The sequence below is a fragment of the Perognathus longimembris genome, chromosome 24 (assembly GCF_023159225.1).
Source record: "Perognathus longimembris pacificus isolate PPM17 chromosome 24, ASM2315922v1, whole genome shotgun sequence".
In the NCBI taxonomy this organism is placed as follows: Eukaryota; Metazoa; Chordata; class Mammalia; order Rodentia; family Heteromyidae; genus Perognathus; species Perognathus longimembris.
The window spans coordinates 6,690,623-6,702,813 of record NC_063184.1 but is presented as its reverse complement, the minus strand read 5'-3'; the positions used below and the strand labels follow the sequence as shown (position 1 = coordinate 6,702,813).

The following is a 12,191-nucleotide window of genomic DNA, read 5'->3' as shown; positions in this document are numbered from 1 at the left end:
GGTAACAATCTACTTTTTGCTTTGGTGAATGATATTTTTGAAGGTAACACATCTAGGAGAGATCATGAAGTGTTTGTTTGCTTGTTTGTTTTCTCTTGTCATGCCTTTTGGTCTCTGTTTCATGTCCTATTTTTATTTTTTTAATTCAGAGAACTAGAAATACAATTGATGCAATGGTAGTATTCAAATAAAACAGGTAGAAGAGTTTTCTGAGAAAAAAATTGAAAGAGTGCAGTCAGAAAATGCAAGAAGTACAGGCTTTTAAACAACAGATCTCTCTCTGCAGATACAAGTTGCATTCATCTACAGTTGCATCTTTTACTGTGACATGGGGCGCCTAATTAGCCCTTCTAAGAATCACTTAGAAGCAGCTTTTATACATATAACACCACTAGATTGTCAGTCTCCGAGTTAAGCAAATGGTTGCTGTGATTTCTGTCTCTACTTTAATACTGAAGAGAGGGTTGAAGCAGTGAGGAGATAAAATGGGAAAATGTCATCTCCATCCAGCTCCATGCTCTTGTCTACCATATGAAAACACTGAGCTTCGCTTTGTAGGCTGTGGGTGATGGTTTAAAATATATTATGTTTAAGAATAATATAATAAGAAAATAATAATAATAATAAATAACAAAGAATAGTAATAAGAAAAACACTACATTGTTTGATATTACCATAGAAAACAGAATTAAAGACAGGATTTATGGACTGGGTGTGTTTCAGACATTCACAGAATGGACCTAGTATTTGTGAGTGACTATTTTCTATGAATATCTAAATGCCTTCTTATTTCACTTGTTTATATGTCCACAGATTCTCTTACAGGATAATTATCTAGAAGAATGGGACTTGTAAGTGAATCACTTGTAAGTGAATTTAATCTGGTGGGTTTAACAGACTAGTCTGATTTGCAGGTCCCCTTGTTCACCTCTTCCTAGTAATATATTTAGTCTCTGCCTTGGGAACGATGCTTTTGATCATTCTAATTCCGCTGAATTCACACCTTCACACACTCATGTACTGTTTCCTCTTTAATTTGTCTCTCACATACATCTGCTATTCTACTGTGATTATCCCCAAAATGTTGATGATCTTTGTTCTGAAAAAGAATGCCATCTCTTATGCAGGATGTATGACCCAGCTCTACTTTTTTTTGTTTCTTTGTCCTTACTGAATGCTACATGCTGACAGCAAAGGCTTATGACCTCTATGTGGCCATCTGCAACCCATTTCTCTATATCACTGCTATGTCCCCTAAAGTGTGTTTCTACCTTGTTTTTGCTTCATACTTTGTGGGGTTCACTGATTCCCTGCTTGAAAGAGGATTTGTCTTGTCTGACTTTCTGTGATGCAAATGTCATCAATCACTTTTTCCGTGATGTTATGGCAATGCTCAAGCTCTCCTGCACCAGCAATGCCACTGAGATAGAGGTTCTCCTCAGAGGGACTAAAGACATCATTTTGTCCAGTACCATCATCTTTATCTCTTATGTGTTCATTGTTTTCAGCATCCTCAAGATAAAATCTACTGAGGGTAGTTCCAATTGCTCGTGCAAACTTGTTTTCTGGGAAAGACACACAGTGTTGTAATCTTTCGCTTGTTTGCTCAAAGGATAGGTAATATCACATAGTCTTCTATAAAATGTATTGCCACAATATAGGATCACACACTGAATGTTTCTTTCAAATTATTGTAAATCTTTCATCTGAAATAATAGGATCTACCATCTAAAGATCCATAAGAGAAATAACTTAGAAGACCTCAGAAAATAGTCTTGTTTTAACTATTCCCAGGCTATCATGCCCTCAGAATATAATACTACACAAATTAAGCCTTATCCTATCCTGGGATAGCCCATGAACCCCTGTGATCTGGTTCTAGAGTCTTTCTATTCACAAATAAACATAGTTTTGTGCTTGAAAATTTCCCCTTTCTTACTAAACTCCTACTAGAATTGCAATGGCAACACATTATTTTATTCTCTGAAATGAGTTTTGGTTCTCATACTAGTTCTCCTAGAATGAGTCTTCCCCTTTCGTTCTATCTCTTTTCCCCAAATTACTTCTGCTTGGCCATTATGGAATATCGATTTATAATAAGTTTTATGGCAGAAAGTATATTACATACCTCCATAAAATAAATACAAATTGAGATTGAAATACTGCTCTTAAATTCTATAATTTCATGGAGCATTAGAAACCTCATATGTATTGACTATGTATACCTTACTGTTATGGTTTAACATATTATTTAATTTTATAACATTATTTAACATATTTAAACATAGATGCATATATATTTAATATATTGCTAGGCTCTTTTTTCTTCTAATATTATTCTGTGATTTATAAACATCTGAAAACACTTCAAGGTTTTTGTTTTAAAAACTCTGTACTACTTGAATGAATCATGTCTCAACTGTTTGAAATCAACAGGCCTTCACTTTCACAACATAAAGAATATTGTTTATCTTTTCTTTTAATTTAAGTTGATTTATCTATTGTCAAAGTGATGTACAGAGAGGTTAAAAAGCCAACCAAAGGGAGATATCATATTATCTAAACCCAAAGTACAACTGATACTTACAATAGAATGTTTTTTCACATTTCATATTTAGTGCGATAAAATAAAGTATTTCAGAAGACAAGAAACAAAAGTACTATAACTGAGTCTTGAGTATTTCATTACAAAGCTAAAATTAACCCACTGTAGGTGACTTACATCTTTAATCATAGCTACTCAGGAGGCTGAGGTCCCCGAATCACAGTTTAAAGCTAGCTCAAGTAGGGAAGTTCGTTGCATACTCTTTTGTCTAGTTAAGCACCAAAATGTGAGAAGTGGTGCTCTGTGGCTCTAGTGATATGCTGCCAACCTTTAGTGAAAATGTAGAGAAATATATAGCTAAGCTACATTCACACATACGTGTGTGTGTGTGTGTGTGTGTGTGTGGTTGTGTGCATGTGTAAGATTTACTGTACAATATTTTGGTATACAAAAATAAATATAAAAATTTTGCCTGAAGTGTTTTAATGCTGCACAATGACTAGAATCACGCAGTGGTTTGCAGGTGATATGCTTTGTAGATAGGACCTTGCATTTTTTTGCTAATTACTCCTGTGAAATGTATTCATATTCTTTTCCAATGGATGGGAAAAAGCCAAGAATAGAGATAAATTGTGTATGTTTTTCAAATGGAAATAAGAAATGAGAAAAAAAAAGAACAAGCCTGTGTAAGAAACAATTTCATCCAGAAGGTATTTGATTATAGACAGCAAAGATCATTTTACTTCACAATAAAACTGTTTGGTGTAAGTGAACTGAATACCTCAGGAGGGGGAAAGGGTAAGGGGGAGGAGGGAGGGGGGTATGAGGGACAAGGTAACAAACAGTACAAGAAATGTATACAATGCTAACGTATGAAACTGTAACCTCTCTGTACATCAATTTGATAATAAAAATTTGAAAAAAAAAGTGGTAAAGGAAGAAAAAAAATCTAAAATGAAAATAAAAAAGCAAAAAAATTCTTACATTTATTATTAACATGAAAAAGGAAATATATATGTACACACACACACACACACACATATATATATATATGATGGGCAAAATAAAGCACAGTACTGATTAAAATTACAAAATATCTTATAGGATATTCAAGTCATCATTAGCATAAGAAGAAACAATGGTATTTCCAATTCAACTATGACAACAAAATATAAACTTCATCTCTGTAACCAAACATACAGGGAGATATTTCCTGATGAAAATTCTTTCCAAATCAATGTTTTCCTCAACACCACTTTGGCATCTTTGTCCCTGAAAATGTAGATTAAAAAGGTTCATCGTGGGAATTACAGTAGTATAAAGCAAAAAGAGACCTTTTTCTCTAATTCATTGTCCCAGAAGAAGTTGTATTGAATACACACGTGCTTCTGTTCCAAAGAACAGGGAAACAGAAACTGCATGGGAGCAGCAGGTGTTGAAGGCTTTGGATCTGCCTTTAGAGGAGATGATTTGGAAGATGCTAGGATGATAACAACAAACAAAGGAATGTTGGTACCTACTACAGTGCAAACCACCAGTGCTTTGACAGAGGTTCTGGTGCAGGATATCTCTAGCAAGGGAGTATGTCACAGCGTCATTGATGGTCTTTGTGTCACAGTAGTTCAGTGTCCCCATGAACCCGTGTTAGCCATAGTAACAGAAAATAAGAATAAGAATGTAAGAACTCACTTTAGATGATGTGAAAGTGTTGTCCACAAATGGATGGCAGATAGACTCATAGTGATCTTAACAACATAAACTTCAGCATATAGCAATCAAAATGAGAAAAAAGCCACCAAAGTACAGTTGAGTCACACACTCCACATAAAAGTAATATTCTTCTCTAGCATGATGTTTACTAGCAGTTTGAGTGGAAAATATGGAGGTGATTTTTTTATATTTTTACGTTAAAGGTGATGAACAGGGAGGTTACAGTTACATAAGTTAGGTAATGAGTACATTTGTTTTTAAACACTCTTACTCCCTCCCTCATTTCTTCTCCCTTACTTCCCTATTCCCCTCCCCTCCAAGTCAGAGAGTTCACTTCCAATATAGTGTCTAGTGAGTACCATTGTTGCATTGGTTTGTCCTTTGTCCTGCTATTTCTGTGATTCCCTCTCCCTCCCATGGATCAGATAAACTCATACAAGACAAAGGGTATAGAAAAATAAAACAGAAAAAAATACAGAAATAACTGCACACAGGACATCGTAAGAACTGATTTTGATATTCATTTAGGCTTGTGATAGAGAAGAACTTCTTCTATTACCATATGTTCTCAGATCACTGCACCAGTAAAAGATCTTAATCTATGTTAACTATGATAATATTTTTAGTAAATATTACATGTTTGAAGGTGAAATTTGAGCATACAACTGTGCAACTCACAAATAGACTTACTGATTTGTAATTGCTGGTTTCTGCAGCATCAATGCTTTTGAAGGTAATAGTAAATGGGTGAATTTGTAGAGGCATCTGCACATGGAATGCTTCTTGAAATCTGCCTGGATCACCCAGGAATGTCCTATGGGTGATATGGACATTGCGGGAGTAAATCGATCCTCTGAGTTTGAGGCCCCAAAAACGTTGGTTGATGTCACTGGCATAGATTTCTTTCTGGCCATTTCACCATGCACCTGACATGGCCTCCTCTGATGCAATCCAGTTGCATCCTCCCAAATGGCTTCCATGCAAATAGTTCCTTGACAAAGATGTTAGATCAAATATATTACAGATAATGTGATCCTTAGGGCCTCACTATCTGTGGTCTTGGAGGAAATCATAGAACATGGGGAGAAGATGGCGAATCTACAAATATATATTCTCACTCATGTTTTTCTCCTGGATGCAAGGCCTCAGATGCAGAGCCCCACGGAAGTTTTACACATCCTTCCTGGGGATTTGCAAGAGGCTTCAATGAAAGAACATGGGTTACAGTGTACATACTTGACACTGTGGGCCTCAATTCCAGCCAGAATTTCAAATCTGCAGATGCTTTAGGGATGTGTCCTTGGACTCTCACATTCCTTCTTCTCCAACTTGACTTCCCTGTCAGGTCCGTGGCCAGCACTAGCTGTTTTTCCACAATGAAGCAGCGAGCGCTCATGGATGGAGATGTGATGATTGCTGGGTTTTTCCCTCTCTACAATTTGGGAACAGATTACAGTAACAGTGATGCTTCTAGGCATGAAGAAAAACGAACCACAAGTAACTCATCATTTTATTTCCATTTGTTCTCAGGATGAGGTAACTCTACATATCCACATAAATGTTCTCTGTCTTCTCTACCCTGATGACCTGTTCCTATTGCACTGGAAACTTCTCAGTATCGCTGTTTTATTTTGCATCTACAGTTGTGTAAATTTCTGTCTGTAGCTTCCATGAGCTTCTCTTTTCCTATAAGCTCTTCACTCCCAGCTGTCCTCAATCCCAGCTGTATCTCCTTCATCCCAGCTGTCATTGCAGAGGATGCAGTGATGTTACAAACAACCTGAGTCAGTGGCAGGAATTCTGTACTAAAATGCTGCTGACACATTTCCTTCTCCACAGGCCAATAGTCTGAATTTTTTTTCGTTGGTAGCACTTATAATTTGAGCACCCTGATAAAATTTCTTCGTGAAAGCTAATGGCTCATGACTGTAATCCTAACTACTGATGTCTGAGGATTGAGGTTTTTAAGCCAACTGAGGCATGAAAATCCACAATTCTTTTATCTCTGAATAAGCAACCAAATGTTGGAAGTGAAGCTGCAGCTCAAGTGGCAGAGTGGTATCCTTAAGAAAAAAAAAAAAGCTCAAGGACAGTATCCAGGCTCTGATTTCAAACCATAGGACTCTCTCTCTCTGTCTGTCTCTCTGTCTCTCTGTCTCTCTGTCTGTAGTCTCTCTGTCTCTGTCTCTGTCTCTGTCTCTCTGTCTCTCTCTCTCACACACCCACATACTGTAGAAAAGTAGTTACGGTTTCTAACTAAGCACCGTGTCATTATTTTATGTCAGCTATGCTCCACGATCCAAACCTTACCAGCCAGGTCAGCATTTTTAAAGATCCCTATGGAAGAATTTTATCTGCCCAAGATAAGATCTGCTTTACTTGGGCATATGTATATCCTTGGCTTTTGTTCTGTAGCAGAGGGTCTCACTAGTAAATGGCTATGAAAGAAAAGAAAAGGAAAAGGAAAAATGACTATAAGTCATTTCAAGAAATTTTAGCAGCCTATCTGATGCCTATTGCAAGAGCAAGTATCTTTGCATTTATCATTTGGACTCTTTTTTAAGTGCTGGTGGGAAGTGTACCTTGCAGTATTAGCTGCCTACAGAGGAGATCTGTCTGGTTTATTGCAGTGAGGTTTTAGAGATTTGGGTTTTATAATTCCAGTATGCTCAGCAATCAGTTTATAATCTTCTTGATTAGTGTATATCTATGTTTAATTATAGCTTATGTGGGACTCTATACATATGAAGTGCCTGCAAGGACCCTAAAACTCTGCTTGGTCAGAGAGAGTGTAGGTTGTTCCTTGATCTCATTCTGCCATCTTCTGGGTGAATTCCCCTCTTCTACTCCTTTCTTACAGTCAATGAATGCCATTGGTGGTGAATTAAGTGTATCAAAACCAACCTATTGGCCTTGAGTGTTTTATTTTATTTTTTTATTTTTGGCCAGTCCTGGGCCTTGGACTCAGGGCCTGAGCACCGTCCCTGGTTTTTTCCGCTCAAGGCTAGCACTCTGCCACTTGAGCCACACCGCCACTTCTGGCCATTTTCCATATATGTGGTGCTGGGGAATTGAACCGAGAGCTTCATGTGTAGGAGGCAAGCACTCTTGCCACTAGGCCATATTCCCAGCCCCAGCCTTGAGTGTTTTATTCATTCAGTGATTCTAGCTCTTATTTGCAGAATTTCCATTCTGTGATTGCTGATAGATTAATTACTGCCATTATGTTACTTGTTTTCCAGTTTTATTGAAGCTTCTCCTATTCTCTCTCTTTTTAGAGACTTCAGTGGTTACTGAGTTTATACTTGTGTTTTGATTTCTGGGTTAAAATTTCATTTGCCTGTTATAGGTTTTCTGGCAATTCAGAGGCTTAAAATAGGTTATAGTGAGATATTTTGGAATGATGACAACTGTTCGTGATGATGAGGATGAAAGAAAAAGTGAAAATATACATATAAGTAATAGAGGGCTATCTATGATCCAAGTGCCTAAGTCAATGTACAGAAATGTTATAATAAAATATTTACATTTAATTTTTAATTAAACCTCTTCATTTAATATTTTAACAAAAATATTAAATTACAAATGAATACAGCAATGGCATTATATTCCTCCCATCATTTGTAATATTGGATTTCCAATTTTAAATGGTTCTATAGCAATTACTAGACATCATTATATTAATAATTTTTCCTGTTTATAGGAATTATTTATATGATTTTGCTACCATTTTGACAATATTAGAACAGTCTCAGCTTGCAAGTTAATCTTACTTGTATGTATTATACCTTTTGGACTAAAAGACTTACTTTAGTATTTCTTGAAGAATAAGCTTGGTGGAGATCTATCTCTTTACTATGCTTGTCTGAGAATGTCTTTTCCCTTTTATTCTTTATCCTTAACTTCTGAAGTATGTCTTTGCTTTTGCTACATGAATAAGGATATGAGTTCCTTACCCAATGTTTAAGCTCTTGTTCTGATTGATACTGTAGGAAGAACTGTTACCTGTGATGGATCTGTGAGCAGAGCTTACTATAGGAATTTCCTCAAACAACACTTTGCTTCTCAAGAAGCAAATTTTCTCTTAAGAAAATGAAAGATTTGTTAGTTATCTGGGATGCCCTATAGCCACATAGTATCAACTGAATGACTCAACCACAAGATTTTTTCACACAGGTAGAGACAGGTAAACCCAAGATAAAGGCAACAGAATTTTTGGGGTCTCATGAAAACCTAATCTGTCTTTAATGAAATAGGTGTGATGAAGTGGTTGTGGGGATAAAGTAAGCTCTCTCTCTCTCTCTCTCGATTAATTAAACCAAGTTTATGAATCTCATTCACGACAAAATCCCTTCACACTCTTACCTAATCCTATTTACAAGTACAATAAACTACATTTCCATCCCAATTGGGAGTGATATTTTATCATAATCATTGGCATAGAAGCAAGCACCCAATCCATCAAAGTCATAAGTCTTGAAATATTCCTGCTAAATTGCTTTGCTTCCTATGCATATTTAACTTCAAGAACTACCAGTTCATTTTGGCCTTGGCTTTTGCTATTGAAAAGATCAACAAAAACTCTGAACTTTACATAACTACACTCTGGGATTTGATGTCTATGATGTTGAATTTGGAATTTGGGCAACATTTAAATTTCCCTTTGTTTGCCTCTTGGGGAAGTACAAGAGTCCAAACTATAACTGTAAGAGTGACAGCAAGTCTATAGCAGTGCTGACAGAGCAATCAGGAATAATACTTGCCCGAATTGGGACACTGCTTGACCTCTACAATTTTCCACAGGTAAAGGTGGGAATGGTGGAGGATATTAAAGCCTGTCTATTTTGGTGCCATTTCAGGTGTTAGAATGATAGGATGAGACAGGATTTGTGAACCTATCAAATTTTGTGATACAAAGACTAACATTTAAAAGATAATGCAGTATCTATGTTTCCTTTGGTATGGAAAAGAGGAAGGAAATGTTAGAGCACATAAAAGGATTATTTAGAGTTTTAGGCCATGTCAATAATTTTCTTTAAAAAAAAACAGAAAATGGAAAATGATTTTAAAATGTAAAGATTGTTAAACTGGGTATGGCTGCCTCTAACTGTAATCCCAGCAACGAAGGGAATTTATCTCTCATTAACCAGAAAAAAAAAACCCAAACCAGGATGTTGTGCCAAGTTGCAAGACCACCCCCAAGAAGACCACCGAGATTCAGACACTCCGAAATGCAAAAGCAAGGCAAGGGTTTATTTAACGAGCTGCCAACTCGGGCCTCGTCCTACCCACCGACACAGCGGAGGTTAGGAGGAAGCCCCGAGCTGTGATTACACAGGGCTTATAAAGGCAAAGAACCAGGTTACAACCATCAGCTGTGCAAGGAAGATTAGAACATGGATACAAATCTGATTGACTCAGGGTTAGATTCTAAAATGGGGTTCACGTGGTGGGGCCTGACTTCAAAGTCTGGCACCTCATTTCCCCCTTTTTCTTTTTGGTACCTTGGGAGCCAATCATGGCTCCATTCTGTCCATTTCAATGGCTTGCATGTCTAGGGGATGATATAGAGGTAAGGCATGGGCCAGTAGGGCCAAAAGTAGTATCCGAAAATAACTCTGGTCCCTCGGTTTTAAAGGGGGGCTGATGGGTGAAGATCATCCATCTTCTGTAACTTCTTCAGGCTGACTCAGGGCGTTGACCTTACCTAGCCAGGAACCTATAACCTTAGTCTACTTTTCCAAGGGACTGCAGGATTACTGCAAACTGAAAATTAACTTTCAGCTATACAGACTTACCATTAGCTGTATAGTGTTTAGTATCCAAATGTAAGCAACAAAATAATACATAAACTTCTCAACTGTGCTCTAAGGGTCAGGTGGCTATACCCGTATTCCTGAGCAAGCCCAAAACTACCTAAAATAAGGGGGTCACCTCACTTTGGAGTGAGCTGCCAAAATAACATCAACACTATCCAGGGTAGTAAGGAAAGAAGGCAAAAAGAAAATTATAACAATATTCAGTCTAACTTTCTTTTCTTGAGGCGAAGGCGAAGTGGCTGAGTTGGGTGCTTGGAGACCTCCCATGTTCCATCACGGTAGTTATCATCCAGGGCAAAGGGGTCAGCTGGCCTGGGGTGGAAGCAATGAACCCAAGTGGCAATGCCGTCTAGGGTTCCTTCCACCGTGGTTCTTAGGATTTCAGTCCCCTTGTCTGAATAAATGGGGGGTAGGGACAGAAGCAGAATCATATAATGCCTTAAGTTGGGGTCACATTCTTGTACACGAGCTGCAAATAATCGAGTTTACACAAAAATTCAGCATTATCCAAATCAGCAAGTAATTCAGTCTGAAGGCTAGGGATAATGGGTGGGGGGTACCTGTACATTATTTCAAAAGGAGTAAAGCCAAGCTGATAGGGAGAATTTCTTACTCTAAGCAGAGCAAAAGGAAGGAGTGACACCCAGTCTGCGCCAGTCTCTAAGGCCAATTTAGTTAAGGTCTCTTTTAGAGTCCGATTCATTCTCTCTACCTGTCCTGAACTCTGGGGTCTATGAGCACAATGCAATTTCCAATCCATCCCCAGTGCAGCGGCTATTCCCTGACTTACTTTTGAGACGAAAGCCTGCCCATTGTCTGACCCAATGGTGGATGGGAATCCATACCTGGGTAGGATTTTTTTCAGGATCTTCTTAGCCACTACATTCGCAGTCTCACGCTTTGTTGGATAGACTTCAACCCATCCTGAAAAGGTGTCTACAAAAACTAGCAAATATTTGTAATTTCTGTGAAATCTACTTCCCAATACACACCTGGCCTATTCCCACAGAGGCGAGCTCCTTTAGTAATCTGTTGATTGGGGGCATTGGCAAGCTGACAGGCCTTTAACAGATCTCAATAAGGACACAATCTCAGGTCTACAAGCTTTCTTTACTAAACAGATGTATCAGCTTAAAATTCTCACTGCCAGTCAGGGCTTTGAGTAAATGTGGGGGGTGAGATTTTAATCTATCCTCTCATTTGACAAACTTACCCTTACTAACCACTATCACAGATGACTGGTAAATTCCTGCCCAGTAGACAGACATGGGCATTGGAAAGGCATGCTTATGAACTATTCTTCTAGGACTTCCCGGCTTTAACTTTTGAAAGGCCAACAGTAGTGACTCTAGGATCTGACACCATCTCTGCCATCCAAGCAGTGGCTTACTGCCTCTGGATGCTCCATCACTTTTGTCCCAGGAGGAGTGACTTTCGACTTGGACTCAGGGCCTGAGTGCTGTCCCTCAGCTCTCCAGCTCAAGACTAGCACCGTACCACTTTTGAGCTCCACACCACTCCGTTCCCAGCACTCTGCTGGCTGATTACAGACAAGTCTCTCACAGGGACCTTTCTTTGCCCGGGCTGGCTTCGAACCGCAGATTCAGATCAATGAGTCTTATAAGGGGCCACTTTACTCCAATTATAAGCAACAAGGTAGTCCACACAGAAGTAGTTTTTAAGCATGCTCTCTTACCTGGAACTTATTAAGGGTCAGTATTAGATCTTGACAAACCTGTAGGAATCACCTGTGCTTCTCTGTGGGCCTGCTGGAAACTGTTACAAAAAAACCTACAAAGAAGCTGGAATGGCAATTAAACATTTTGGTAGCCATAATTCTCCTTTTCTCACTTTGCAATAATTATTTAGGACAATTTTACTTCCAAATTTCTTCCAAAAGGCTACAAAAACAAAACAATTAATACAAAAGGAGGAAAACACACAGGCCTAAGAAAAGCTATGAGTTGGAGATCTCCCAAGCTGGCCCACAACCTCCTACAAGGGTGCAGAAGGAATGGACCCGAGTTGGCCCACAACCTCCTGCAAGGGTGCAGAAGGAGTGGACCCGAGTTACGAGTTGGAGATCTCCCAAGTTGGCCCACAACCTCCTGCCAGGG

At 38.4% G+C, this 12,191-nt stretch overlaps 1 pseudogene; it reads left to right on the top strand.

Moving 5' to 3' along the window:
• The first annotated feature begins 842 nt into the window (after positions 1–842).
• The window catches only part of LOC125341353, a 28,602-nt pseudogene continuing 17,253 nt past the window's right edge, over positions 843–12,191 (top strand).